This window comes from Malaclemys terrapin, chromosome 14 (genome assembly GCF_027887155.1).
Source record: "Malaclemys terrapin pileata isolate rMalTer1 chromosome 14, rMalTer1.hap1, whole genome shotgun sequence".
NCBI classification, from domain to species: Eukaryota; Metazoa; Chordata; order Testudines; family Emydidae; genus Malaclemys; species Malaclemys terrapin.
The window spans coordinates 43,218,854-43,242,644 of record NC_071518.1 but is presented as its reverse complement, the minus strand read 5'-3'; positions in this window follow the sequence as shown (position 1 = coordinate 43,242,644).

Sequence of the window (23,791 nt, the reverse complement as noted above, 5' to 3'; positions counted from 1 at the left end):
GTGGCCGGGCAAGCATCTTGTGCACTCTGCCCTTGCTAATGCACCATAAATCTTACCTGGAAGGGGCATGTCTAGGCATCACAAGGGACTTCAGTTGTTTTGACCCAGTCACTCTATTGACAGATGGTCAGCAAGGCTAGGGGTGAAGATGGCTTTTGTGCTGTGGATTATAGCTGCTTTCTTAATGGAATCTCTTTAATGCAGACCGGTGTATGCCCTAGTCATGGTGCAGGACCCCATTGGGTGAGACACACAAACACTGAACACAAAGATGGTCCATCCCACTTTCAGTCAATACTGGTGGCAGACCAGGGCTGCATTTGAATGGGTGACCTAGCAAAGGAAAGCTCTTGATCCCATTGTCAGCACCTCGCCACTTCTCTTAGGTTCGGGTGCCCCCCTCCCTTTACATCCTTCCGTCTCTGGCTCGTCTGTTGGAAGCTGTTACTGAGCCTGGAAAATGAAACTGAAAAAGACAGTAGAAGCTTCCTAGATTACCGTGGAGCAGCCCTTATCAGATGCTGGCTCTTTGCAATAAAGCTGTGATCACGATAGACCGAGTCTTGCACCCTGAGCACTGCACACCTCTGAGGAAAATCTACCCCAGATGAGAAGCAGTGAAAGGTGCAACATTCTGTCATGAGGAACCAGGATTTGCACCATCTTTAAACATCTTCTGCTTTTGTGATTTCTCTCTCCTCAGGAGTGAAGGGTGTAGTGGAAAAACGTGCAATCACTCAATAACCTTATCTAGCAAGCATTTTTCTTTGTTGCTATTTAATGATCTTTGTGACACTCGTTTGTAGTAATGGTAATAAATGCAACTTCCCAAATTCAGCACCATGATAGAGGTTGCCTCCCTTTAAATTTAAAAAGCTCTAACCAGCTAGTTTGGCAGGGAAAATGTCAACACCAGATATCTGTGGGTGTGTGCTGCTTTGGATTTCTTTTCTTCTACTTAGGTTAAGCACTTCATAGGCTATTTAGTCTATGAGCCGGAGCATGATACCCAAGGTAGTAAAACGCGCCTGAGAGTAAATGCATACTTCTCATGGGCACCTAGCCTGCAAAAATCAGACACTGCCAACTATCTGCATAGTGTTTTGTTCTGGAAATGGCTGGTTACCCAACACACAACCCTTAGTATCTGAAGTATTTCATTCATAGGATAGCTAATGTGAGGCCAATTTTTAAAAAGGGTTCCAGAGGTGATCCTGGCAATTACAGGCCTGTAAGCATGACTTCAGTACCGGGCAAACTGGTTGAAACTATAATAAAGAACAATATTGTCAAACATATAGATGAACATAATTTGTTGAGGACGAGTCAACATGGTTTTAGTAAAGGGAAATCATGCCTCACCAATCTACTAGAATTCTTTGAGAGGGTCAACAAGCATGTTGCCCAAGGGGATCCTGTGGATATAGTGTACTTAGATTTTCAGAAAGCTTTTGAAAAGGTCCCTCACCAAAGGCTCTTATGGAAAGTAAGCTGCCACGGGATAAGAGGGAAGGAGCTCTCATGGATCGGTAATTGGTTAAAAAATAAGAAACAAAGGGTAGGTATAAATTGGGGTGGGCAAACTACGGCCTGCAGGCTGCATCCGGCCTGTCAGGGCTTTGGAACCGGCCTGCGGGATTGCCCCCCGTGGCGCCGTGGGCCCCATGCCGCTCTCAGAAGCGGCCCGCTCCATGTCCCTGTGGCCCCCGGGTGGCGGGGCAGAGGGCTCTGTGCGTTGCCCTTGCCTCCAGGCACCGCCCCCCGCAGCTCCCATTGGCTGGGAATGGGAAACAGTGGCCAATGGGAGCTTCGGGGGAGGTACCTGGAGGCGCGGCAAGGGCAGCACATGCGGAGCTCTCTGCCCCTCCTCCTCCTCCAGAGGCTGCAGCGCTTCCTGGAGCAGCGTGGGGCCAGGGTCAGGGCAGGCATGAAGGGAGCCTGCCCTGGCCCTGGTGTGCGCCGCTGCCACCCCGGAACCGCTTTAGGTAAGTGGCGCCAGGCCGGAGCCCAAACCCCTCCTGCACCCCGCCCCCCAACCTCCTGCCCTGAGCCCCCTCCTGCACTCCGTAACCCTCCTGCAGCCCAACCCCCTGCCCTGAGCCCCCTCCTGCACCCCGCTCTCCTCTGCCCCAATCCCTTACCCTGAGCCCCTTCCTGCACACCGCACCCCCTCCCACATCCTGCACTCCCTCCCACACCCCAACCCCCTGCCCCAGCCCTGCATACAATTTCCCCACCCAGATGTGGCCCTTGGCCCAAAAAGTTTGCCCACCCCTGCCTTAATCTTGTGCATAGTTTCAGTAGAATTAATGGTTCTGGTGCCCTCTAGTGCCCAAGATAGGGCTTGGTTTGATATTCACTATCAGATCCTCGTGCAGCACAGCCGCTTTCATTGATCATTATTATTTATTACAGCTGCATCTAGGAGCCCCACACGAGGATTAGGGCCTCCATTGCACTAGGTACTGTACAGTCATGTAGCATAGGAGCCAGTCCCTCGGCTAGAGCGTTTACCTCATTAGCCTGACTATACCCATCAGTGACTGTACCGGTTACGCTGTTACCTAACCCTGCTATCTGCCACTGCTGGGCTGATTACACCTGTGATGAGTTGGGTCACAGAGACCCCTTGGGACTGCCATCCGGTGTGCTGAGACTACCTCTGAGCCCATTTTCTCTGGCAGCTTGGGACTTTAGTACCCTGTCTTGTTAAGCCAGACACGCTAGCCTGCTGCAAACACAGAACCATGTCCCCCAAAAGCTGCTGGCTTAACTGAAAACAGCTTAAGAAGTGCTTCTGTTTCCAGCACCCAGATACCCAGTTCCAATGGAGTCCAAACCCCAAATAAATCCATTTTACTCTGTATAAAGCTTATACAGGGCAAACTCATAAATTGTTTGCCCTCTGTAACACTGATAGAGAGATATGCACAGCTGTTTGCTCCCCCAGGTATTAATACTTGCTCTGGGTTAATTAATACGCAAAAAGTGATTTTATTAAGTATAAAAAGTAGGATTTACGTGGTTCCAAGTAATAACAGACAAGACAAAGTAAATTACCAAGCAAAATAAAAAAAAACACGCAAGTCTAAACCTAATACAGTAAACTAATTACAGATGAAACCTCACCCTCAGAGATGTTCCAATAAGTTTATTTCACAGACTAGACTCCTTTCTAGTCTGGGGCCAATCCTTTCTCCTGGTACAGTCCTTGTTCCAGCTCAGGTGGTAGCTAGGGGATTTCTCATGACTGCAGCCCCCTTTGTTCTGTTCCACCCCCTTATATATCTTTTGCACAAGACGGGAATCCTTTGTCCCTCTCTTGGTTCCCACCCCTCCTTCTAAATGGAAAAGCACCAGGTTAAAGATGGATTCCAGTTCAGGTGACATGACCACATGTCACTGTAAGACTTCATTACTCACTTGCCAGCACATATGTATACAGGAAGACTTACAAGTAAACAGAGCCATTTACAACCAATTGTCCTGTTTAATGGGAACCATTAAGATGCCAAGCCACCGTTAATGTCCCACACTTTGCATAATTACAATAGGACCTCAGAGTTATATTTCATATTTCTAGTTTCAGATACAAGAGTGTTACATTTATACAAATTGGATGATCATACTCAGTAGATTATAAGCTTTGTAAAGACACCTTACAAGAGACCTTTTGCAGCATATTCCAGTTACATTAGATTCACACTCATTAGCATATATTCATAAAATCATAGAGTGCAACGTCACAACACCCATAGGCAATTGTATTGGTTATGCTGCTATCTGTCCCCGCTATCTGCCGCCACTGGGCTGATTACATCCATCACTGACTGTACCAGTTACACTGCTAGCTATCCCCACTGTCTGCCACCACTGGACTGACTGACTACATCCATCAGTGACTGTACCGGTTACTCTGATACCTGTCCCCATCATCTGCCACTGCTGGGCTGACTGCACCCGTCAGCCACTGTACCGGTTACGCTGCTACCTAAGCCCGCTCTCTGCCACTGCTGGGCTGACTATACACAGCAGCGACTGTACCAGTTATGCTGATACCCAACCCCACTATCTACCACTGCTGGGCTGACTGCACCCATCAGCAACTGTGCCGGTTATGCTGCTACCTGTTCTCCATAGACACTGTCCTCTGTCTGCTCAGGTGGGCAGGCTCCCTAGATGCAGATGAAGGAAGCTCACGTTGTGGCAGCACTTGACCTAACCCGGCCTGGGGAGTGAAAAGAAATGATGTCAGATTGCAGCCCTTCTGCTGCTGCATCTTAGCCAAGGCTCCTCTGTGCCCCGGGGGACTCACAGACCCAGCTACTCCTGATCTAGCGCTCTGTTCCTCCTCTCCCCCATGACAGCTTCAGTCTCAGCTTCCATTTTCCCAGGCAATGAGGCCAGGAATAGGCTGTCCAGGAGGGGGTCAGTGTAACGGGGCCAAGGACCCCCATAGCACTCCTGGCTGGCCATGCAAGGTAGCTCAGAGGCCAGCACAGGACAGTGACGCTGGCATAGGCGGCGTGTGAACGTCCCCATGGGCGAGGCTAGCCCCTGGTCCCACCCCTTCCACCTGAGGTCCCACCCATACCCTGCCCCTTCTACCCCCCCCCCGCCAGAGCCCTGAGCCCCTTCCCCACCCACTGCAGCCGGAGAAGCCTCAGCCAAACCGCCCTGATCCCCAGGCCGCCCAGCCGGCCTTGAGCTGCCCCCTGGCCCAAGTCAACCCGGGCTGCCCCTAGCTGGCTGGCCGAGCCCCAGTTCCAGGCTGCCAGCTTGAGCTGAGCCCCCCGCCTGCTTTGAGGGAGAGGGAGAGCCAGGGTGGGGCCTTGGGCCAGGCCAGGGGCGGGGCTACAGCTTGGGTTAAGAAAAGCTTAGTCTCCCTTGGCCTATGATACCCGCCGCCCGGGGCACTGGGCCATCAGGTGGCATGCCATCTTCTGCCACTGGCAATGCCCCAGGCATGGCAGAGCACAGCGATGCATTCTGCTCTGTGAGCCCAGCCTCCCAGGGACAGCTCCAGGCCCCGGCTGAAATGACTCTCTAGCTTAGCTCTTCAGTGTTACGAAGGGAGAACTGCAAATCACTGTGGCTGTGAATGGGTGGCTCATCTGCTCCCATCAGGCAGAGGCAGAGGTGCACTCCCTGGTAGAGCTGCACCTGCTCTGGGGCTGCTTGTGCTAGGACTGGTCCCTGGCTTGTGAAAGGGCTTCGATCCCTCCCCTCCCTGGAAGGAGCAGTTCCAGGCTTCCAGTCTCTGTCCTGGGAACTCAGCTGCCGAGGACGTGGGAATGGACAACCAGGAGGGTCCCATCCATGGCTCCTCGCCCCCTGCTCAGGGAGGTGTTGGGATTTTATCACCCTATTCAAGGAAGGTCTTTGAATAGCTCTGAAGCCAGCTGTTATTCCTGACTCCCCAGGCACAGCTGTACTGGGCAGGTTGGGTCCCATTGTGCTCTAGCAACAATGGGGCCTCTTTTTCCCTGCTTGTTTGTACACAGCGCACTCCCTCTGTGCCTCTCTCCAGCAGCACGTTGTCAAGTGAATGCCGCGGGGCTAGCTAGGGACCAGCAGAAGCAAGTAACTGGAAGCCAGGAAGAGCCCATAGCTCTCCACTGGTGGGAGCTGTAGAGTAACCCTGGGGGGCTCTCTCATCACCTCAGCTTACTTCGCTCAGAGCAAGGTTAGGCGAATTTCGGAGTAGCTTCCACCTGGCTGTGAATAAAGGAGTCCCAGGGTTAACAAGGCCCCTTTCTGTGACCCTGGGCAAGTCAGGTGGTCTCATGTTGGGGCCTCCATGAGCCCAGATCAAGAAGCAAGAGCCTCATTAGCAAACAGGAGGCTGCTGCTGGGGGGAGGGGGTGTCACTCTGGGGGACACATGCAATTACTAGTAAAACATCCTTGGGGGTGGGGGGTTGAAAAATAACAGCCACTTTCTAACGTACCAAGTCTTGCAACTAGCTCAGAGCAATTATTTTTCAGACCTAATGCTGAAGGATAAAGGCAAGCTAATTGCAGAACACAAAAATAATGCTTGCCAATGTGCAAGTGATCAAGACCTTATTTTACTGGTTATGGGGAACCAGAATATGGCCCTGACCAGTTAGACATACATCTATATCTGTGTGTGTGTGTACTTGGTGCTTTAAAAAGGCCAATCTCCTGCAGGGCCGCCCAGAGGCTTCCAGGGGCCTGGGGCAAAGCTGGGGAGCGGACATAAAAAAAGGCGCCACCCGCTGCGGCGCTTGTACTCACCTGGCGGCGCTCCGAGTCTGCGGCGGCGGCGGGTCCTTCAGTCGCTCTGCGTCTTCGGCAGCACTGAAGGGCCCGCCGCCGAAATGCCGCCGAAGACCGGACCGCTGCCGGGTGAGTAGCCAGGGAAGGGATTCTTGGCCAGGGCTTGCAGGGCTACTGTGGGGCCCGGTGCCTGGGGCAAATTGCCTCACTTGCCCCCCCGGGCGGCCCTGATCTCCTGATGCTGAAAACAATTATGAGTGGGAGGCAAACTTTAGCACAGGAATGTGGCTGATAATTGGAACTTTTTAAAGAATGCTTTAGTAGATGTCCCCAACCCCCCACTATGTTGCAGTCCCCAAAGAAGCCTTCTGTGGGTAAAAACTAGGGCTGTCAAGTGATTAAAAAAATTAACTGTGATTAATCACGCAATTAAAAAAAATTATTGCGATTTATTGCGCGATTAATCACACTGTTAAACAATAATAGAATATCATTTATTTAACTATATTTGGATGTTTTCTACATTTTCAAATATATTGATTTCAATTACAACACAGAATACAAAGTGTACAGTGCTCATTTTATATTTATTTTTGATTATAAGTAATTGCACTATAAAAAAACAAAAGAAATAGTATTTTTCAATTCACCTCATACAAGTACAGTAGTGCAATCTCTTTAGCGTGAAAGTTGAACTTACAAATGTAGAATTACGTACACAAAAAACCTGCATTCAAAAATAAAACAATGTAAAATTTTAGAGCCTACAAGTCCACTCAGTTCTACTTCTTGTTCAGTCAATCGCTCAGACAAACAAGTTTGTTTACATTTGCAGGAGATAATTCTGCCCACTTCTTGTTTACAATGTCACCTGAAAGTGAGAACAGGCGTTTGCATGGCATTGTTATAGCCAGTGTAGCAAGATATTTAACGTGCCAGATGTGCTAAAGATTCATATGTCTCTTCATGCTTCAACCATCATTCCAGGGGACATGTGTCCATGCTGATGACGGGTTCTGCTCGATAACAATCCAAAGCAGTGTGGACCAATGCATGTTCATTTTCATCATCTGAGTCAGATGCCACCAGCAGAAGGTTGAGTTTCTTTTTTGGTGGTTCAAGTTCTGTAGTTTCCACGTCAGAGTGTTGCTCTTTTAAGACATCTGAAAGCATGCTCCACACGTCGTCCCTCTCAGATTTTGAAGGCACTTCAGATTCTTAAACCTTGGGTCGAGTGCTGTAGCTATCTTTAGAAATCTCACATTGGTACCTTCTTTGTGTTTTGTCAAATCTGCAGTGAAAGTGTTCTTAAAATGAACAACATGTGCTGGGTCATCATTCGAGACTGCTATAACATGAAATATATGGCAGAATGCGGGTAAAACAGAGCAGGGGACGTACAATTCTCCCCCAAGGAGTTCAATCAAAAATGTAATGAATGCATTATTTTTGTAACGAGCGTCATCAGCATGGACACATATCCTCTGGAATGGTGGCCGAAGCATGAAGAGGCATATGAATGTTTAGCATATCTGGCATGTAAATACCTTGAAATGCCAGCTACAAAAGTGCCATGTGAACACCTGTTCTCATTTTCTGGTGACATTGTAAATAAGAAGAGAGCAGCATTATCTCCTGTAAACGTAAACAAACTTGCTTGTCTTAAAATGGAGATATCCCATCTCCTAGAACTGGAAGGGACCTTGAAAGGTCATCGAGTCCAGCCCCCTGCCTTCACTAGCAGGACCAAGTACTGATTTTGCCCCAGATTCCCAAGTGGCCCCCTCAAGGATTGAACTCACAACCCTGGGTTTAGCAGGCCAATGCTCAAACCACGATTGGCTGAACAAGAAGTAGGACTGAGTGGACTTGTAGGCTCTGAAGTTTTACATTGTTTTGTTTTTGAGTGCAGTTATGTAACAAAAAAAAAATCTACATTTGTAAGTTGAAGTTTCATGACAAAGAGATTGCATCACAGTACTTGTATGAGGTGAACTGAAAAATACTTTTTCTTTTGTTTATCATTTTTACAGTGCAAATATTTGTATTAAAATAATATACACTTTGATTTCAATTACAACACAGAATACAATATATATGAAAATGTAGAAAAACATCCAAAACATTTAATAAATTTCAATTGGTATTCTATTGTTTAACAGAATGATTAAAACGGTGATTAATCACAATTAATTTTTTAAATCACGATTAATTTTTTTGAGTTAATTGCATGAGTTAACTGTGATAATCGACAGCTCTAGGAATAACCATCCTGGTTAAGGGGGGGCAGAGGTGAAGGCAGCTATAAAAAATAAAAGAAACCACTATTGGAAAAATGGAGACACTGCTAGCTGATAGCTGAGTACAAACCAGCAATTAGGAAAAGCAGACAGTTCAAAGGAAAGCTAAAGGTATCAGTGAAAAATCTGTAGCCAGTAGGGTTAAGGACAATAAAAAGAACTTCTTCAAATATACCAGGGACAAATGAAATCCTAGCTATGGTATAGGTTCACTACTGGGAAAGTATAGTAAAGTTATTAGTCATGATATAGAAAAGACAGCAGTATTTAATACATATTTCTGTATTTGGAAAATACATTTCGATGTATTAATATCTTACAGTGATAAGGAGATACTTCCTATTCCTTTGCTAACTGGGGGGGGGGCTGTAAAAAAGCAACCATTAAAATAAAAAATTGTAAATGAGTGGGGCTGGATAACTTAGAGCCAAGACTATTAAAAGAATTGGCCGAGGAGCAATCTAAACCATTAATGTTGATTTTTAACAAATCTCGGTACACGGGTAAAGTTCCAGAGGACTGGAACTATAGATCAGTTAGCCTGACATTAGTCCTTGATAAAATTATGGGAAGGTTGATATGGGATGCAATCAGCATAGGAAAAGATGGTAGCATAATTAATGCCAATCAACATGGTTTACGGAAAACAGGTCTTTTCAAGCAAACTTGATTTTTTAAAAAATGAGATTACACATTTGATTGATATCATAGATGCCGACTCCGTCGGTGCTCCGGGGATAGAGCACCCATGGGGAAAAAATGGTGGGTGCTGAGCAACCACCGTCAGCCCCCCGTCAGCTTCCCCCAGCATCTTCCGCCCTCCGCAATCAGCTGTTTTGTGGCATGCAGGCAGGAGGCTGGGAGGGAGTGGGGAGGAGGGAGGACGCAACATGCTCAGGGGAGGGGGCGGAACTGGACGGGAAGGGGTGGGAGTGGAGCGGAGGTGGGCAGAGGCGGGGTAGGGTGAGGCCTTGGGGAAGGGGTGGAGTGGGGGCGGGGTCTGGGGCAGAGCCGGGAGTTGAGGACCCCCAGCAGTTTGGGAAGTTTGTGCCTCTAGTTGATATAACATACTTGGACTTCTGTAAGGCATTTAAATGGATTAAAAATGAGTTAGCAGATGGACTGTAAAAAAAATAATTGTAAATTGGGAATTGTCATTTGATGGGCTTTTTCTAGTAGTTCCCGCAGGGATCTTTGTTCATGGCCTAACGCTATTCAATATGTTTATCAATGATCTGGAAGAAAATATAAACTAATTGATATAATTTACAATAACATAAAAATGGTTGCCATGGTAACTAATGCTGGGGATAGGCCAGTTACACAGGCCAACCTGGAGTTCCTGGTGGACCCCATGGTGGACCTCTTAGGGTATGTCTACACTACAAGAGTAGTTCGATTCTACTTAAATCGAATTTGTGGAACCGATATTACAAAGTCGAACGTGTGTATCCACACTAAGGACAGTAATTTGACTTTGTGAGTCCACACTAACGGGGCAAGCGTCGACATTGGAAGCGGTGCACTGTGGGCAGCTATCCCACAGTTCCCACAGTCCCCGATGCCCATTGGAATTCTGGGTCGAGCCCCCAATGCCTGCTGGGGCAAAAAATGTGTCGAGGGTGGTTTTGGGTAACTGTCGTCATTCAACTGTCACTCCCGCCCTCCCTCCCTGAAAGCGCCGGCAGGCAATCAGTTCGCGCACTTTTCTGGTGAGTGACAGCGCGGACACCACAGCACTGCGAGCATGGATCATCGCTGCTGTTATGGCCATTGTCAACACCTCGCACCTTATCATCCACCTTTTTCAGAGTCAGATGCTGAGAAATCGGGCGAGGAGGCTACGGCAGCGCGGTGAGGACATTAAGTCTGAGAGTGGCACAGACCTCTCACAAAGCACGGGTCCCCGCGCTGTGAACATCATGGTGGCAATGGGTCATGTTGATGCTGTGGAACGGCGATTTTGGGCCCGGGAAAAAAGCACGGACTGGTGGGACCGCATAGTGCTGCAGGTCTGGGATGAATCACAGTGGCTGCGAAACTTTAGGATGCGTAAGGGAACTTTCCTGGAACTTTGTGAGTTGCTGTCCCCTGCCCTGAAGCGCAAGGACACCCGGATGCGAGCAGCCCTGACTGTCCAGAAGCAAGTGGTCCAGACAGCTACCGGTCAGTTGCGAACCACTTTGGCGTAGGCAAATCTACCATGGGGGTTGTTGTGAAGCAAGTAGCCAATGAAATCGTTGAGCTATTGCTGTCAAAAGTAGTGACCCTGGGAAAGGTGCAGGTCATCATAGATGGCTTCACTGTGATGGGATTCCCAAACTGCAGTGGGGCTATAGATGGAACTCACATCCCTATCCTGGGACCGGACCACCAGGCCAGCCAGTACATTAACCAAAAGGGCTACTTTTCAATGGTGCTGCAAGCACTGGTGGACCATAGGGGACGTTTTACAAACATCAACGTCGGATGGCCGGGCAAGGTTCATGACGCTCATGTTTTCAGGAACTCTGGTCTGTTTAGACGGCTGCAGGAAGGTATTTACTTCCCGGACCACAAAATAACTCTTGGGGATGTGGAGATGCCTATAGTGATCCTCGGGGACCCAGCCTACCCGCTAATGCCCTGGCTCATGAAGCCCTATACAGGCGCCCTGAACACTGAAAAAGAACTCTTCAACTACCATCTGAGCAAGTGCAGAATGGTGGTGAAGTGTGCTTTTGGCCGTCTCAAGGGGAGATGGAGAAGCTTGCTGACTCGCTCTGATCTCAGTGAAACCAATATCCCCATTGTTATAGCAGCTTGCTGTGTGCTCCACAATCTCTGTGAGAGCAAGGGGGAGACCTTTATGGCGGGGTGGGAGGTTGAGGCAAATAGCCTGGCTGCTGATTACGCCCAGCCAGACAGCTGTGTGATTAGAAGAGCCCAGTGGGACGCACTGTGCATCCGGGAGGTCTTTGAAAGCTAGGTTCCTCAGTGAGCAGGGTAACCTGTGACTATTACGTTTGTTTAAAGAGAAGCTGAACCTGCCCCCGTTTCTTTACCCAGTTAATGTTGACTATCCTCTCCAGTTACATACCCCGTTCCCCCCGTTGCCTCCCTTCCAACACATGTTTAAAAATAAAATAAATGGAACTTTGTTAATGAACACCATTTTCTTTATTACGGATTTTGCGGTAAAGTGTTGAAACTGGGATGCAGACTGTGGTGGGGAGCGGGCGTAGTGATGGAAAGAACGCTTCTAAACTCGAGAAATGACAGGCTCCTGCTCCTAGAGTGGTCCGCAGTGGTGGACTGGTTGTTTCAACGGAGCCTGCCACCTCTCCTTTTCGGGGCTATGTGACTTTGTGGCGGGGGAGGACGGTTACAGATCCCCTGCTGCGTGGCTCTGTGATCCAGGCTAAGGACCGCTGCATAAGATCTCTAACCGCCCTCCCCTGCCACAAAGTGACATAGCCTACCCCCACACAGAACATGAAAACCACCTCCCAGACTGACCAGGGTGCCTAGTGACTGCAATGTGTGTGTGACCTTCTGCTGAACCTGCCCCCGTGTCTGTACCCTGGTAAAGGTGACTGTCCTCTCCAATTACCAACCTCCCCCCCCTTCAAACACACTCTCCTCTAAAAGAACATGACGGAAACATTAATGAACAGAAACGTATTTTTTATTAGCAACTACAGAGTTAGGGGATGAAACTGGGACGGGGGCTTGGTTGAGGCGGGAAGGAAAGGACTTATCAAATTTTTGGGAATGAGAGCCTTCTGGTACTTGTATCAGAGGGGTAGCCGTGTTAGTCTGAATCTGTAAAAAGTAACAGAGGGTCCTGTGGCACCTTTAAGACTAACAGAAGTATTGGGAGCATAAGCTTTCGTGGGTAAGAACCTCACTTCTTCAGATGCAAGAACATCTGAAGAAGTGAGGTTCTTACCCACGAAAGCTTATGCTCCCAATACTTCTGTTAGTCTTAAAGGTGCCACAGGACCCTCTGTTACTTCTGATACTTGAGCAGTCTTCAGGGGTGGAGTGACAGTTTTTACGGCCCCTGCTGCCCCTCCTTCTTGGGACTTTGGGTGAGGAGGGTATGGGAGTTTGTGGCGGGGGAGGGCGGTTAGAGATAGACTGCAGCGGGGCTCTGTCCTCCTGCCTCCGGTCCTGCAGAACATCCACAAGGCGCTGGAGTGTGTCCGTTTGCTCCCTCATTAGTCCAAGCAGCGTTTGAGTCGCCTGCTGGTCTTCCTGCAGCCACCTCTCCTCCCGTTCGCTGTGTGATCGCTGGTATTGCGACATGTTCTCCCTCCACTGGGTCTGCTGGGCTGCCTCGGCTCAGGAGCAGCTGTGGGATGGGAAAAAGGGAGTGAATTCCTCACAAAGATACATTTTTGTGAACAATGAACATAGTCTTTCTCTGTGAACAAGACCGTGCACAGCACCTATCACATGCGCACTCAGGACAAGGTCGAATTTTCGGCCTTCGCATTCAGTGCCTGGGGTCTTGCAGTGGAGATCAGACAAGCGGGGCAGGACAGCGGAATTCAGGTAGCAGGCTGACATGGTAAGCCGTAGACTTTTGGCTGCTTAAAACTTAAATTATAGCAGTGCCCTCCTTTCACGTTCAAAGCAATGCTCCTAGCATTGGCCAGTTCCTGCTGCCAGCAATCCGGCCAGCATGAACTCTGCCCCTGTCCCACCCCCTCGCGGCTGTCCCCGGGAAAGATCCCTGTATGCTGCCCCTCTCCCACCTCCACCGCATGGCTGTAAACCGCTGGTTACAGTTATGTAAAGGAACAGGCAAGCAGTCCCAATACTAACATTCCCCTAATTCAAAGCAGGTCACCATGAGCGACATCACTCTGATGAGGATTTCTGACACAGAGAAAGACCGCATCTGCGTGAAAGCCAGCAAAAACCAGGGCCATATGCCGCCATGCTCTGCGAGGCAATGATCCCAGAGTACTTGATGACAGCCTGGTGTGGAAAAGTTTCCTACCATGGAGGACGCAATAAGGCCGCTCTCCCCAGGAACCTCATGCAAAGGCTTTCCAATTATCTCCAGGAGAGCTTCCTAGAGATGTCCCATGAGGATTTCAGCTCTATCCCCGGACATATAGACCTTCTTTTCCAGTAGCTGCACTGGCAAGGACTAAAAAGTAGAGCGCCTAGGGCAAACTAATCATGATAAACCGGACATTGTTAGATTCTTTTGCAGTAGTTGCACTGCCAAGCACTAAAATGTTAAGCGCCTAGGGGAAACTAATCATGAAAAACCCATTGTTAATATTCCTGTTCTGTTCAAAATAAATGTTTACATGTTTAAAACACTTACCGACTGATCCTTCCCCTGATTCAGGGTCCGGGTTAACGCCTGGGGAGGGTTGGTAGGGGATCTCCGTGCGGGTGATGAAGAGATCCTGGCTGTCGGGGAAATCAGCGTTGTAAATGCTGTCGACTGCCTCGTCCTCCTCATCTCCTTCCTCATCTTCCCCGTCCGCTAACATCTCCGAGGAAGCGGCCATCGACAATATCCCATCCTCAGAGTCCACGGTCAGTGGTGGCGGCCGCACCTAGAATGGAATGCAATGCCTCATAGAAACGGCATGTCTGGGGCTGGGATCCGGAGTGTCCGTTTGACTCTTTGGTCTTCTGGTACCCTTGTCTCAGCTCCTTGATTTTCACGTGGCACTGCGTTGCATCCCAACTGTATCCTCTCTCTGTCTTGGCTTTTGAGATCTTCTCGTAGATCTTCGCATTCCATTTCTTGGAGCGCAGCTCCGAAAGCATGGACTCATCGCCCCACACAGCGATCAGATCCAAGACTTCCCGATCAGTCCATGCTGGGGCCCTCTTTCTATTCTGCGATTGCATGGTCACCTCTGCTGGAGAGCTCTGCATCGTTGCCAGTGCTGCTGAGCTCGCCACGATGTCCAAACAGGAAATGAGATTCAAACTGGCCAGACAGGAAAAGGAATTCAAATTTTCCCAGGGCTTTTCCTGTGTGGCTGGTCAGAGCATCCAAGCTCGGTCTGCTGTCCAGAGCGGCAACAGAGTGGTGCACTGTGGGATAGCTCCTGGAGCTATTAGCGTCGAATTCCATCCACACCTACCCTAATTCGACGTGGCCATGTCGAATTTAGCGCTACTCCCCTCGTCGGGGAGGAGTACAGAAATCGAATTAAAGAGACCTCTATGTCAAACTAAATAGCTTCGTTGTGTGGACGGGGGCAGGGTTAATTCGATTTAACGCTGCTAAATTCGACATAACCTCCTAGTGTAGACCAGTCCTTACTCGCTTTGATGAACCCTTTGCATGTGAACGGTCTATTTGACTTCAACTGACTTATTCACGTGAGCCAGGCTTTCCCAATCCAGGCCTATCGGAGAGTCTGCTGCAATACGTGGGGTCTAGTGCCCCGATTGTGATGGTTCATAAAATGTCACAATAACCTATGAACTATGAATGGTGTCCAAAGGGGTATGAACAAGAGACAGCCTGAATTAGTCCACACAAAAAGGTCTCCTGATACCACCCATGGAATGCGTTAAGGTTGTGACTGGTGAGCAAGAGGAGAGGGGAACTGGAAATTAATGGACCAAAATTTGTATGTCAGAAATTAGGGCTAACTGGTTGACAGTGTAATGAGGCAATGGACTATTGTGCCCATCATCCCTTCATGGGGTCCTTAAGCAGAGACCTTGGGGGATCACCATGCCAGGCTGGAGGGCAGGTGGGCTGGAAGAAGCGAGTTTTACCATCATAGCTATCACCCCCAACATCTGCTGGACCCTGGGATCCACAGTCGCACCATATCCGGGCATCTGACTCACCCGCACCAGGGAACGGCTCTTGCTGCCCTTTCTCTGAGCAGCCACCTCCCCTCTTGTGTTGCCTTTTTTGTTCGGGACCTGTTGAGCCCTCCCCCTCACCTGGTTTCGGATCGAGCCGTCCTGGGCCACGACCAGCTGTGTAGCCACAGAAGTGCCATGCTGCCAATAGACCCACTGTACTGACCAGTTCATCCATTGTCCACCATCCCGGCCTATGGAATTTCCTCTCCCCAGTTGCTAACTTGTAAGAGTTTGGGTGGCTACACAGTAAAATTAAGCAACATGCAGGTGTCATTCAGCATCTTCCCATTTACCCAGCTGTTTGATCTATCTACCGCAGCGTCGGCACGCACTCATTATGTGCTACTCAAGCTAGGGGTGAGCTGTTTCTCAGCTTGAGGCACATTTTAATTCCCTTTAGTCATACTCCCAACATTACTACATTCCCTTAATAATCACAGTGTGTAGCTGGGGAAGGGGAAGGGCCTCACGCAAGCTGGAACATAGGAACACTGGGGTTGCCGGACGGGATCAGACCCATGATCCGTCTAGCCCAGTAAGCTGTCTCTGACAGTGGCAAGAGCCAGATGCTTCATAGGAAGGTTCAAAACAAAGAAACAAAAACCTTGCAGTAGCAGATGTGGGATAATTCCCCCTCCCCCCCCCAAAGGCAATAAATAAATTAAAAAATGAATTATACTAAGAGATTGGCTTGAGCCCTGAAGTCTGAGGTTTTAACTTCTCAGACTCTGTAGCATTATTTATGATAACTCTGGATAGTCCTATCATCCATATAAACATCAAATCCCTCTTTAAATGTTGCTAAATTCTTGGCCTCAATGACATCATGTGGCCATGAGTTCCACAGTGAAATTGTGCATAGTATGAAGAAGTAATCCCTTTGATCAGTTTTGAATTGGCAGGAAAGGTGTTATTTCCAACTCAGGGGATCCTCCCCACTCATTGCTTAATGTATCATTAGAGACCATCAGAAGAATAATAGCCCTGAAATCACCTCTGGCTAATGGATTATCCCAAATATACAATGAACATGGCTGCTGGGATAGACTGACAACATCCTGAATGAAGTTTTAATGAATTAAGTTAAACTTTATTGAATTAGTTTTAATACTTTTGGGGTCCTGTGACAGAGCATTGGGAATCAACAGCTGAGCCAGCCTCTAATAATTTAAAACACCAATTAATTCCCATCCACCACCCACCCCAGTTGGACCTGACTATGCCTAATTAGTGAATTAGAATGGGCTGGGGAGAAGTAAAGCACTAATTAGCCCACTAATGCAGAGGATAGAAGGCAGCACAGGAAGGACGTGCTGGGTGAAGAGACAGGCTAGCAGAGCCAGAAGGATCTCTGGGTGGAGAGATCTTGTCCCCGTCTCCTCAGCAGAAGGCTGAGGAGGAACTGGGACTCTGAATGCTGTGGTGCTTGGATCAGGAAGGGGGGAGCCATGTAAATGAACTACATGGTGGTGTTTAACAACTGAGGGCTCTGAACAGTCTGTGTGGACTGAGCAGAAGGCAGGCACTAGACCCTGCCCTGTCGCACATGGGGCTTGTCCAGGGTCAGCCTTTATCTGTGCAGACAAAAGACATCAGGAAGAAGCCAGCGAAGGTTACATGGCCTGGACCACGGAGGAGACTTCTTCCCTCTCCTTGGCAGAGGGCTGAGGAGGAACTGGGGCTGTGAATGCTGTGGTGTTTGGAGCAGTGAGGTGGGGGAAAGAGCCATGTAAATGAACTCCATGGTGGTATTTCACAACTGGAGGCTTGTGACCAGAAGACAGGAGCAGGGCCTTGTCCTGTCCCAGGCCCATTGTATTAAAGATGTGTTTGTATATGTGCTTTTGTGGTGCTGTGTGAATGTACCTTCCCCGGGAGACTGGTGAATATTATCTCTGGCACAGGGAATGCCAAATGGTTTGGGGAGCAATGCTTGAAGTGAGTTACCTAGGAAGTACCTGAGGGGATGGGGAATGCAAATGATCTGCTTTGAATCCACCCTATTGAAACTACGCCCTGGGAGGAAAACTCAGTGTCTACTAACTACCTGCTCTTAGCCCACACCACAGACCACTGAACTGTATACAGCACAGACTATGCATGTTACGAACGTGCTAGTTCTGAGCTGAGGCTGGGATGGACTTGGGACCACAAACGGAAATTCTTTGGGGGCGGGGGGTGAAGTATTGCTCCTGCCATGGTTGGCGGATTCCCTAGTGAGCTTATTAGCTTGTGTGTAGGGTCTCCATTGTTTTTAATGTGTTTCCTCTGTGGTGGAATCCAATAGGCTTGCTTGAAGAGAGCTGTGTAGTAGCTGAAAACTGTTGACAATCACTCTGCTATCAATCTCTCAGCAGGAAGCAATCAGGTTCTGCTTGGGCAATAACACAGTGAAGGCTGGGAGCTGTACAGCCCAGGAATAACCCGCTCAGAAAGGATTGAGATGCAGGTCTCCATCAGAGGAAAGGAGCTGGAATCCTGTAGCTGTGTGCCCTTGTTGGACCACTGAGGGCAAATACGGGTGCAGTTTCCGTGAACTTTGGCAGTTGCCACCTCCTGTTCAAAATAAATGCAGAGAAGTCATTCTAATCAGGTGACAGAAACAAGAGCAGTAGCCCCCACAAGCACATGGAGAAGCTGAATTATGTGGCGGTGGTGTTTCACGTGCAAGGGCTGGACGTTGGATTGGTGGAACTGTGTGTATGCGTCAGAGAGTGACAGAGCAGAAGCTATAACCAGGGGTCATCCGATGAAATTAACAGGCAGAAGGTTTTACACAAACACAAGGAAGTGTTTCTTCACACTGCGCACAATCAACTGGTGGAACTCATTGCCGGGGGATGCTGTGAAGGCCAAAAGTATGACTGCATTAAAAAATGAATTAGCTAAGTTCCTGGAGGATAGGTCCCTCGGTGGCTATTAGCCAAGATGGTCAGGGACACCCCCACATGCTCTGGATGTCCCTAAACCTCTGACTGCCAAAAGCTGGGATTGGACAAGGGATGGATCACTCAATAATTGCCCTGTTCTGTTCATTCCCGCTGAAGCCTCTGACATGGGCCGCTGTCAGAAGACAGGACACTGGGTTAGATGGACCATTGCTCTGACCCAGAATGGCTGTTCAAGCAGCACAGGGAAGGAGAAGGAAAGCCAAACACAAGCTGACTGACTAAACCTGGTGCCGTGAGCAAGAAAGCTGCCTCCTGTGTTCAGAGAAGCAAGAGTTTCTATAAATTCTTTGAAAATAAACAAGATGGCATGAAAGGAAATATCAGAGTCCATTGTCAAGTTCTACTCACAACTGGAATATCCCATAGGGCCTCTAACTTTGACTAGCCACTGGGGTCAAAATGGGGAAAATTGATGTTGAGAAGTGGGATCCAGTTTCCAAATAGAGACATGGTTAAACGGGAACACCAGCTCACAAAGGTGGAACAGATAATGGAGGTGCTTGCAGAAATCAAAGATGGCCACAAGGAATTGAAACAAGACCTAAAGGCATTAAAACAAAATCTGAAACCATAGCTAGAGGCTTCACACGAGGAGCTAAAGCAGCATCTGGCAGTTTCTCAGAATGGGGTGAGGGCTGACTTGCAGGCTGAGGTGAAATCTCTGTTGGAGCAACAACTACAAAGTCTGCAGATAGGGTGGGCAGCCCCGCTGCAGCACTCCCAGGCAGGCATGGCAAGACAGAAAGAGGTGACCGGCCACCTGACTGCCGTAAGCTAGAAGATATTCACTGAAATGGGGGAGACCAAACAAGCTCTGGCCAGTCTGAAACTGGCCAACAGAGATGAGCTGCAGCAAAGGCTTACAGAGCTAAAAATTCAGCTCCAGAAGGAAATCAAAGGGTCACTGACCACAATGGGAGGCAGAAGCCTGGATGAGGAATTGAGCCACACAGAGGACTTGAGGGAAAAACCCATAAAAAGCTTAATTGGATCAATTTAACATTATGGTTCAAATGAATGGTGGGGAACATGGACAGACAGAGTTACTAGCACCCAGCATGGGTGGCCCAGCTGTGATGGTGCTGCAGAACCTTCCTCTGAGAAAAGAGGCTGACTTATCCATAGAATCATAGAATATCAGAATTGGAAGGGACCTCAGGAGGTCATCTAGTCCACCCCCTGCTCAAAGCAGGACCAATCCCCATCTAACTCATCCCAGCCAGGGCTTTGTCAAGCCAGGCCTTGAAGCCCTTTCTTTCGACTAAAGGGCCCTTTAAACCGGTTTCTTTACACCACCTTCGACAAGGGGATTAGCGATAAAATCGGCCTTTGCGGGTCGGAATTGGGGTAGTGTGGACGGAATTTGACGTTATTGGCCTCTGGGAGCTATCCCACAGTGCTTCATTGTGACCGCTCTGGACAGCACTCTCAACTCAGATGCACTAACCAGGTAGACAGGAAAAGCCCCGCGAACTTTTGAATTTCATTTCCTGTTTGCCCAGCGTGGAGAGCACAGGTGACCACGCAGAGCTCATCAGCACAGGTAACCATGATGGAGTCCCAGGATCGCAACAGAGCTCCAGCATGGACCGAACGGGAGGTACGGGATCTGCTCGCCATATGGGGAGATGAATCAGTGCTAGCTGAACTCCGTAGCAGTAAAAGAAATGGCAAAGTATTAGAAAAGGTCTCCAAGGCCATGAAGGACAGAGGCCATAACAGGGACACACAGCAGTGCCGCATGAAAATTAAGGAGCTACGGCAAGCCTACCACAAAGCCAGAGAAACAAATGGAAGGTCCGGGGCAGAGCCGCAAACTTGCCGCTTCTACGTGGAGCTGCATGCGATCCTAGGGGGTGCAGCCACCACTACCCCAACCGTGTGCTATGACTCCTTCACTGGAGAAGCACACAGTGAAGAGGGTTCGGGGAGCGAGGAAGAGGAGGATGGAGGTAATGTAGGTAGCTCACAGCAGCAAGGAAGCGGAGAAATCGGTTTCCCCAACAGCCAGGATATGTTTGTCACCCTGGACCTGGAACCAGTAACCCCCCAACTCACCCAAGACCCTGAGGGCACACAGGGGACCTCTGGTGAGTGTACCTTTGTAAATACTACACATGGTTTAAAAGCAAGCGTGTTTAATGATTAATTTGCCCTGGCAATTGCGGCCAGTACAGCTACTGGAAAAGTCTGTTAACGTGTATGGGGATGGAGCGGAAATCCTCCAGGGACATCTCCAGAAAGCTCTCCTTCATGTACTCCCAAAGCCTTTGCAAAAGGTTTCTGGGGAGGGCTGCCTTATCCCGTCCGCCATGGTAGGAAACTTTACCACGCCAGGCCAGTAGCACGTAGTCTGGAATCATTGCATAACAAAGCATTGTAGCGTATGGTCCCGGTGTTTGCTGGCATGCAGACAACATCCATTCCTTATCGCTCTTTGTTATCCTCAGGAGAGTGATATCATTCACGGTCACCTGGTTGAAATGGGGTGATTTTATTAAGGGGACATTCAGAGATGCCCGTTCCTGCTCTTCTGAACAGAAATGTTCCCCGCTGTTAGCCACGCGGTGGGGGGAGGGGTGAAGTGATCATCCCAGAGAATTGGGTGTGTGGGGGGAAGGGGGTTTAGTTGGGTTTGTGCTGCATGTTAACCCGGAAACCGCAGCCCCTCCTTTTACATTGAAAACCCATTTTAAATGGCCAACCCAATTAATCCTTGATATGGGAAATGAGGGCGCTGCTGTTTGAAACCATTCCCACATGTTAAGCAGGTTAAAAAAGCCAAAAGACTGTGGCTTACCATGGCTGCCTGCAAGCCGAAATCTGTTGCCTGGCACTGCGTGAGAGATCTCTCACACCAAACCAGCAGGCCCTCACTATAAGAGGAAAAATGCGACCTTGTAACGAAAGAGTGTACCCATTGTTCTCTAAAATGTGTCTTTTTTAACCACCTCTCCCTTCTCCTCCACCAGCTGCAAATGTTTCTCCTTCACAGAGGCTAGTGAACATTAGAAAGAGAAAACAGAGGACGCGGGACAATATGTTCACGGAGCTCCAGATGTCCTCCCACGCTGATAGAGCACAGCAGAATGCATGGAGGCAGTCAATGTCAGACATGAGAAAAGCACAATATGAACGAGAGGAGAGGTGGCAGGCTGAATCGTGGGATGAACAGAGCAAGTTGCAGGCTGAAGATGATAGGTGGCATCAGCTTGCAGACAGAAGGCAAGAGTCGATGCTCCGTCTGCTGGAGCATCAAACTGATGTGCTCCAGCGTATGGTTGAGCTGCAGGAAAGGCAGCAGGAGCAGAGACCGCCACTACAGCCCCTGTGTAACCAACAGCCCTCCTCCCCAAGTTCCATAGCCTCCTCACCCAGACGCCCAAGAACACGGTGGGGGGGCCTCCGGACACCCAGTCACTCCACCCCACATGATTGCCCAAGCATCAGAAGGCTGGCCTTCAATAAGAGTTAAAGTTTTAAACTGCAGTGTGTCCTTTTCCTTCCCTCCTCCCCCACCCATCCCAGGCTACCTTGGCAATTATCCCCCTAGTTGTGTGAGGAATTAATGAAGAATGCATGAATGTGAAATAACAATGACTTTATTGCCTCTGCAAGTGGTGCTTGAAGTGGGGAGGGGAGGGTGGGGTGGTTGGTTTACAGGGAAGTAGAGTGAACGGGGTGGGGGGTTGGAGGGTTCATCAAGGAGAAACAAACAGAAGTTTCACACCGTAGCCTGGCCAGTCACAAAACTGGTTTTCAAAGCTTCTCTGATGCGCACCGCGCCCTGCTGTGCTCCTCTAACCGCCCTGGTGTCTGGCTGCGCATAATCAGCAGCCAGGCATTTGCCTCAACCTCCCACCCCGCCATAAATGTCTCCCCTTTACCCTCACAGATATTGTGGAGCGCACAGCAAGCTGCAATAACAATGGGGATATTCTTTTCGCTGAGATCTGAGCGAGTCAGTAAGCTGCGCCAGCGCGCTTTTAAACGTCCAAATGCACATTCCACCACCATTCGGCACTTGCTCAGCCTGTAGTTGAAAAGGTCCTGACTCCTGTCCAGGCTGCCTGTGTACGGCTTCATGAGCCATGGCATTAAGGGGTAGGCTGGGTCCCCAAGGATCACGATAGGCATTTCAACATCCCCAATGGTTACTTTCTGGTCTGGGAAGAAAGTCCCTTCCTCCAGCTTTTGAAACAGAGCAGAGTGCCTGAAGACGCGAGCATCATGTACCTTTCCTGGCCGTCCCACGTTGATGTTGGTGAAACGTCCCTTCTGATCCACCAGGGCTTGCAGCAGCATTGAAAAGTACCCCTTGCGGTTTATGTACTCGGTGGCTTGGTGCTCCGGTGCCAAGATAGGGATATGGGTTCCGTCTATGGCCCCACCACAGTTTGGGAATCCCATTTCAGCAAAACCATCCACTATTGCCTGCACGTTGCCCAGAGTCACTATCCTTGATATCACCAGGTCTTTCATTGCCCTGGCAACTTGGATCACAGCAGCCCCCACAGTAGATTTGCCCACTCCAAATTGATTCCCGACTGACCAGTAGCTGTCTGGCATTGCAAGCTTCCACAGGGCTATCGCCACTCGCTTTTCAACTGTGAGGGCTGCTCTCATCCTGGTATTCTGGCGTTTCAGGGCAGGGGAAAGCAAGTCACAAAGATCCATGAAAGTGCCCTTACGCATGCGAAAGTCTACCGCCAAAAGATAGTTAGCTGCTGCTATTGTGTAGCAATGCAGTACCACGTCTGCCGGCACCCAGATGACATATGGTGACGGTGAGCTGATCTGAGCGGGCTCCATGCTTGCCGTGGTATGTTGTCTGCACAGGTAACCCAGGTAAAAAGGCGTGAATCTATTGTCTGCCGGTGCTCTGATGGAGGGGGAGGGGCCTGATGACATGTACCCAGAACCCCCCGTGACACTGTTTTGCATCATTCAGGCATTGGGATTTCAACCCAGAATTCCAATGGGCGGCGGAGACTGCGGGAACTGTGGGATAGCTACCCATAGTGCAATGCTCCGGAAGTCGACGCTAGCCTCGGTACTGTGGACGCGGACCGCCAACTAGAGCACTTAGAGCATTTTATGTGGGGACACACACAATCTGCTGTATACAACCGATTTCTATAAAACTGGCTTCTATAAATTCGACCTAATTTCGTAGTGTAGACATACCCTAAGTCATGTGCCCCAGCCCCCTGATCATTTTTGTTGCCCTCCACTGGACTCTCTCCAATTTGTCCGCATCCTTTCTGTAGTGCTGGGCCCAAAACTGGATGCAATACTCCAGATGTGGCCTCACCAGTGCCAAATAGAGGGGAATGATCACTTCCCTCAATCTGCTGGCAATGCTCCTACTAATGCAGCCCAATATGCCGTTAGCCTTCTTGGAAACAAGGACACACTGCTGACTCATATGCAGTTTCTCATCCACTGTAAT